Source organism: Leopardus geoffroyi, chromosome B4 (genome assembly GCF_018350155.1).
Source record: "Leopardus geoffroyi isolate Oge1 chromosome B4, O.geoffroyi_Oge1_pat1.0, whole genome shotgun sequence".
Lineage (NCBI taxonomy): Eukaryota > Metazoa > Chordata > Mammalia > Carnivora > Felidae > Leopardus > Leopardus geoffroyi.
In genome coordinates, this window is record NC_059341.1 from 66,349,474 (window position 1) to 66,355,916 (window position 6,443).

The following is a 6,443-nucleotide window of genomic DNA, read 5'->3' on the forward strand; positions in this document are numbered from 1 at the left end:
ACTATTCTGATGACTTATCTTACTGCCAAGGACTGTAACTGATTGGTGGTTTCAACATTCATGCATCATTTGGTGAATACATGTAAAATAGCTTGGAGGTTTTCTACTAGAGGAAGAAAAAATTGGAATGAAGAAGCATGGATGTTATGAGGTGTTTCAGAATTCACCACACCTTTGTCATTCAGGTCACGGTACCCGCCATAGCTCTTCAATCAAGTTTCCTCGACTTAATGGAAATATGAATTAGACCAATTCCAGGAATCTACAATTTTTGAGGTACCTTTGTTTTGGGAGAAGTACCAAGTTTGAACTGAATCAAATTTAAATTAGTCTTATGGTCAAAAAACTTAAGAGTTTATTTTCTTACCCCAAATAAAATACATTATTATTAATTAACAATAATAATTAGATTTTACCTGACTCCAATGTGAGGCTGTTGCAACATGGAAAAGGGAACAAGACCACTTACCATGTTAACAGTAGATTGTATGGAAGGAAAGTACTGAAACATGGTTACAGGAAGAAAGGAGATTAGGTGAGCCAATAAAATATCACTTTATCCAGCATTCACAAAAAGATTTCTATTTTATTTTTTTTTAATGTTTTTATTTATTTTTGAGATAGAGAGATACAGAGCATGAGCAGGGGAGGGGCAGAGAGAGAGGGAGACACAGAATCTGAAACAGGCTCCAGGCTCTGAGCTGTCAGCACAGAGCCTGACGCGGGGCTTGAACTCACGGAGTGTGAGATCATGACCTGAGCTGAAGTCAGACACTTAACCAACTGAGCCACCCAGGTGTCCCAAAAGATTCCTATTTTGATCATAAGCTGGGTGAAAATATTTACATTCGAATTTTTAAATTGGTGTGGGTAAAAGAGTATTAATTTTATTATCCATAATAGTGTCATCATTACACAAATTATAAAATATATACATTTTTGTGTATTTCAGCTATGTCTCACTATTTTGTAAAATACATTTAAATGATCAGAGGCTGAATACTAAACAACTCTGAATTACATCTTTAGCAGCATTCTTAAAATTATTGTTTTGGCGCCAATGAAGGAAATAAAATATTTGCAGCGAGGCAACTGGAAATTCTCCATATGAGAAAAACATCTTATTTTGCACTTTAACCCCAATTAATCCTCTTCACTCCCTTCCGTTATGCATAATTATGAAACTATTTCCTGACTCCCTTGACTCTACAATGGCTTCAGTTCATACCTAATTGAATCTTTCCTTAACTCTAAAAGGTCAATGGCAGAAGTTTGCCTTAATATATTTTCAAAAATATAGATCATGGCCAATTGGGAAAGTATTTTCTTTACAAATCACTCCTATAAAACAGGAGGAAAAGTTTGAAACCTTGCTTCCATTGTTTATCTAACTGTATGGTATTATGTATGCATTAATTTTTCTGGCAGAGTGACTTTAGAATCATTATTTTCAGTTGTATCTTCATTGTTCAATGGAGTTTCTAATGTCAGTAATATCATAACTAGCTAGGGCTCTATAGAAACAACACAGGAATTTCGTTATCTCTGAAAAGTTTGGAATGTAAAAATTTAGTTCTTTTTGCATTTCCAAATACATAAAAAGAATACTACAAAGGAGACGTTTTGCATAGCAACATCAAAAGTTGGCAAAGTTTTCTAAACATCTTCTCATTTTCCTTCTGTTTCCTAAAACTACAACCAAATCTTAGCATAATGCTCTTAGGCTGCTTATTGAATGATGCATATAGGCCTGAAATAATCTGGAAAAATCCAGTGCTCTAGAACTTTCAACCATTTATCATCAAAACTTACAGTTCATAGCTGCTATTATTGTTTTACCTTCTTATTCTTCTTATTTTGATTCCATCTTTTTGTTGAACATACAAAGAGCCAAATAATGCTTATTGAATCTGCCACACAGGGTTGATTCTCTTTATTTTCTCAGGGTCTCATAAGATGCTGAAAACAAACAAAACACCTGTATTAATGAATGGAATTAATTAATGAATGAATAAACATATTTAGAGTTTTCACTTTAATAGGAATCTCATCTAACAAAATCTTAACTAAATGAGATCTTAATGGTTAACTTCTTTTTTTTTTTTTAATTTTAAATGTTTATTCATTTTGTGAGACAAAAAGAGACAGATCGCAAGCAGGGGAGTGGCAGAGAGAGATGGAGACACAGAGTCTGAAGCAGGCTCCAGGCTCCGAGCTGCCGGCACAGAGCCCAACGTGGGGCATGAACCCACAAACCATGAGATCATGACCTGAGCCGAATTCAGATGCTCAACTGACTGAGCCACCCAGGCACTCCTTAATGGTTAACTTCTAAAAGGCAGCGTCTTATTTATAATTACATGCAAAATACTAACTCAAATTAAACTGAAAATGATCTTTAAGTTTACCAACTTCACTTCCCCAAAAGAAAGAATTACTACACATAGAATAGCCTAGTTGATTCCAAACAGGTCAAAACTCCCATTTGGCAGTTGGACTTCCCAGCATACCTAGAATCACAGTAGAGTGAACACAGGGTCTGTCAAGAACCTATAAACTTTCTCTACAGAAATGGATAATGACAACAAAAAGAACTTGAGGGGGGCACCAGTCCCACAGGAATCTCTGTTTGGGAAGAAGTCTAAGAGCAGAGGCCTTAGAACTAGCATTTTACAGTAGCCAGGCATTCTAAGAGAAAGGTTGTTGCTTAGAAAATGGGGAACTTGAGGGGCGCCTGGGTGGCTCAGTCGGTTGAGCGTCCAACTTCGGCTCAGGTCATGATCTCAACAGCTCGCGCGTTCCAGCCCCACATTGGGCTCTGTGCCCACAGCTCAGAGCCTGGAGACTGCTTCTGCTTCTGTGTCTCCCTCTCTCTCTGCCCCTAACCTACTCGCATTCTGTCTCTGTCTCTCTCAGAAATAAACATTAAAAAAAAAAAAAGAAAAGAAAATGGGGAACCTGTTAAATAATTACTCCAGAGTATCAAAGGAGTAGAAAATCCATGCTTTGGTCTGCTTTCCAGCATTGACTCTCCTTTTTCATTCTCCTTTTTGGCTGTATTGATTCTTGCTATTTGAGGGAGGAAAGGAAGAACGTTATTTATATAACATTCAGTATTAGGTCTGCTATTGTCATTGGTGGTTCTCAGGACCTGTTACTCATGGAAGAGAGAGAATGTAGTCAGAGAGCAAATGCCCTAAGGAAGGGAGCAGCATTTTTTGACATAAACTTTGAAGACACATAAACCCAGGTATTGAGGCTAAAGGGCCCCTTAAGCAGCTACAAGCTACGTGTTCCACATGCATCTGCACTTTACTTCAGCAGCAGGACATTGCACAAAGCAATGATCAGTGTATTTTATATATTTATTTTGTGAAATACTCTCTGTTTACTTCCGTAAGCTGCCACCCATATTGGCTATCCCAGAACTTAGAACTACAAGATTAGAAGTAGCCATGACTGGAGAATTTTTCACAGCAGACCCAGAAAACAAGATACCAGAGTCTTCTTGTTATTTAAGCCTAAAGGCAAGACAGGAAACATTTGGAAGAATATTCTCTGTCTCATCACCATCTAGACAACATTCTCTTAGGCATGAAGGAAAAAGTTGGAGATGTGATAAGAGAGTGAGATGTTGGTAGGATACAGGGATCTCTGTGCCCCAGTCCTGAAGGAGAGACCATGGTTGCATCTCCAGAAGTGTTTACATATCTGAGAATACAGAGTACTTTTGCTCGACTTTTTGTCTGAGACCATGGGAATAGGATCCTTGAAGAAGTTTCCATCCCAATGGAGATGGCTGTATAGGGAATCAAAGACAGCCTCATCAAGTTTTTCACACCATTGAAGTGATATTGGAGAACAGCATAGTGTTTCTGTGCTTTTGAAAATGTTATGAAAGTGAAGTGAAACTCCACTTGTGGTCCACCCCTTGTGGACTCCAAAGGGGTTCATCGATGACAAGAGAAAGCTGCTGCAATGTAGATCTAGCAGCCAGAGGCCAGGCAGGAACACAGACACCTAGTGGTTGTTAACAAAGAGAGAGAACCTTGCCCAAGAACCAGATGGGACTGTCAACCTCAACAGATACCAACATAAATACAAAGGACTGCCATGAAACAGATACCCTTCCCACAGCTGCTGTCACAAGAGTCTCTTAGAACTTATGCAATACTTTGGAGATGAGCAGAAAAGGATGGCAAATCCTGAGCTGATGAATTGTAAAGTCCAAAAATTACTGGTCTTTACCTTCTAACAATAAAATAGACCATAATCTCTGATTGGCGCATCTGGATTAAAAATATGTATATATCTGGCACACATTTTTTATTATATTGGTGAGCACATAGGAACTGAGGCAATTTCCAAGTATTCCTTCTCCATCACCTGGCACAAATTAAGAAGGTTATTAATACTTTTTGGTGAAGAGATTATGAATCAAGAGAAATTGCTATAAACCTTTGCCAGAAGAGTAAATTGTCAGAAACACTTTGGAAAATGATTATCATATAAAGTTGGGTGTGTGTGCATTCTATGGTTTAGTCCTCTTATAAGAATACATTCCTGGAGATAATCTTTTTTTTTTTTTATTCCTGGAGATAGTTTTACAGAAAACCCATGTAAACATTGTTCTTTATCTACAAATTGGTAAAAACCCAAGTATTGATCATCAAATGTACATAACTTAGTATTTTTCACATAACAGAATATTAATATAGTTCATTCTATTCGATAAAAACAAAAGGGCTTACAACGAAAGGGAAGAGTATGCAACACATTTTCATTCCAAAGAATTATAGCAAAAAGAATTCCTATGTAGCCACACAGATGGAATAGAATACTGTCAGTCAATACTAGAGAACTTATCCACCCTTCCACTCTTCTCCAAACATACTATTTTGATTGTCAGCACCATAACATAGTTTTGTTAAAGTTTATTTTGATATAGAAGAATAGTACAAAGAGCTCCCATACACCATTAACCTAGATACACTAAGTCTAAATTTCTAAAAGTGCAATTGCTGGCTCAAATTGCTGTAAATCCGAATACAGTGTTGTCACATAATGCCAAATTACCTTCCTTAAGGGTTGCATCAAGTTACATTCCTACCAGCAATACATGAGAGTGCCTGTTATCCCAAGCCTTGAGGAACAAGAATATTGCCTGCTGGTCTTGAATTTGGGGCACTGCGATAGTTGAGAAATGGATCTTAGTGTAGTTTAATTTGCGTTGAGCTATCATGAGTGAAGCTAAACACCATCTTATATGTTTAAGGCCTCTTTTATACCATTTTATATCATTCTTTTCCATTATTTATTTTTCTTTGGCCCATTTCTCTAGCAGGTTTCTGGTCTTTTTTCCCTTCAGGTTTTAAGAGTTCTTTTATATTGGTTTTAATATCTCTCATTCTGTTTCACATGTTGTACTTACTTCCAATGTGTCTGTTGTTTTTCAACTTTGCAGAAGTCTTATTTTTTAAAAAAAAAACGTAGTTAAATTTAACAATCTCTTCTTTTACTAACATAGATTTTGAACCCTAGTTAGCCTCTTTTGCACCCATCTCTCCCCCTGCCCTTCTTATAAAATTTCAGCCTTTCTCCCCTATTTATATCACTGTTTGATCTGGAGTTTATTCTTGTATATAGTGTGAGGTATATATATAATTTTTTTTTAATTTTACAAATGGCCATCCAGTTATCCAAGCACCATTTATTTAAAAGTTTATTTTTACCCTAGTGGTTTGCAATGCTAGTTTTAATATGTACTCAGTTTCCATATTCTAGACTACCCTATTTTTTATTGTCTTTTCTCGTATCAATACCAAAAATGTTTAATTGCAAACACTTTATAGTCTGTTTCCATATCTGGCAGGACTGTTTCCTCTCATTTATTTTCATTCTCAGAGATTCCTAGCTATTCCTGCATACTCATTTTTATGTATATTATGTATGGGTTTTAGTGTCGGCTTCTCTAACTGTACTAAAAAAAATGGAGACAAACGTCTTTAAGGTGATAATTTTTTTCTAATTATTGCTTTAAAAAATCCAGTGAGTGGTTGCCAGAGTGGAGGGAAGAGGGGGGAAGGTAGCTGGCCACAAAAGGGCCCCACAAGGGATCCTTGTGATGGGGCTGTTCTGTATCTTAATTGCAGTGGTAGACACACAAATCCATACATGTGACAAAACTGGTTTGATTAGTTTATTATTTTTCAGAACATGCAACATTCATATATTGTTCTTCCATTCTTACCACAACTTTGGTTTTAGTTCTACAATTAAGTATATTAGTTGCATCAATTCTTTTGGTTTTCTAGTTGTGTATTTGTTGGGTGAAGTACATATCTCAATAAGAGCTCTTAGGTAAAATATCCCTTCAGTTCATGAACGTTTAAGATTGGTTTTCTGTACCTTTGATGCTTGCAACATAACTTGGTTGGTTGTAG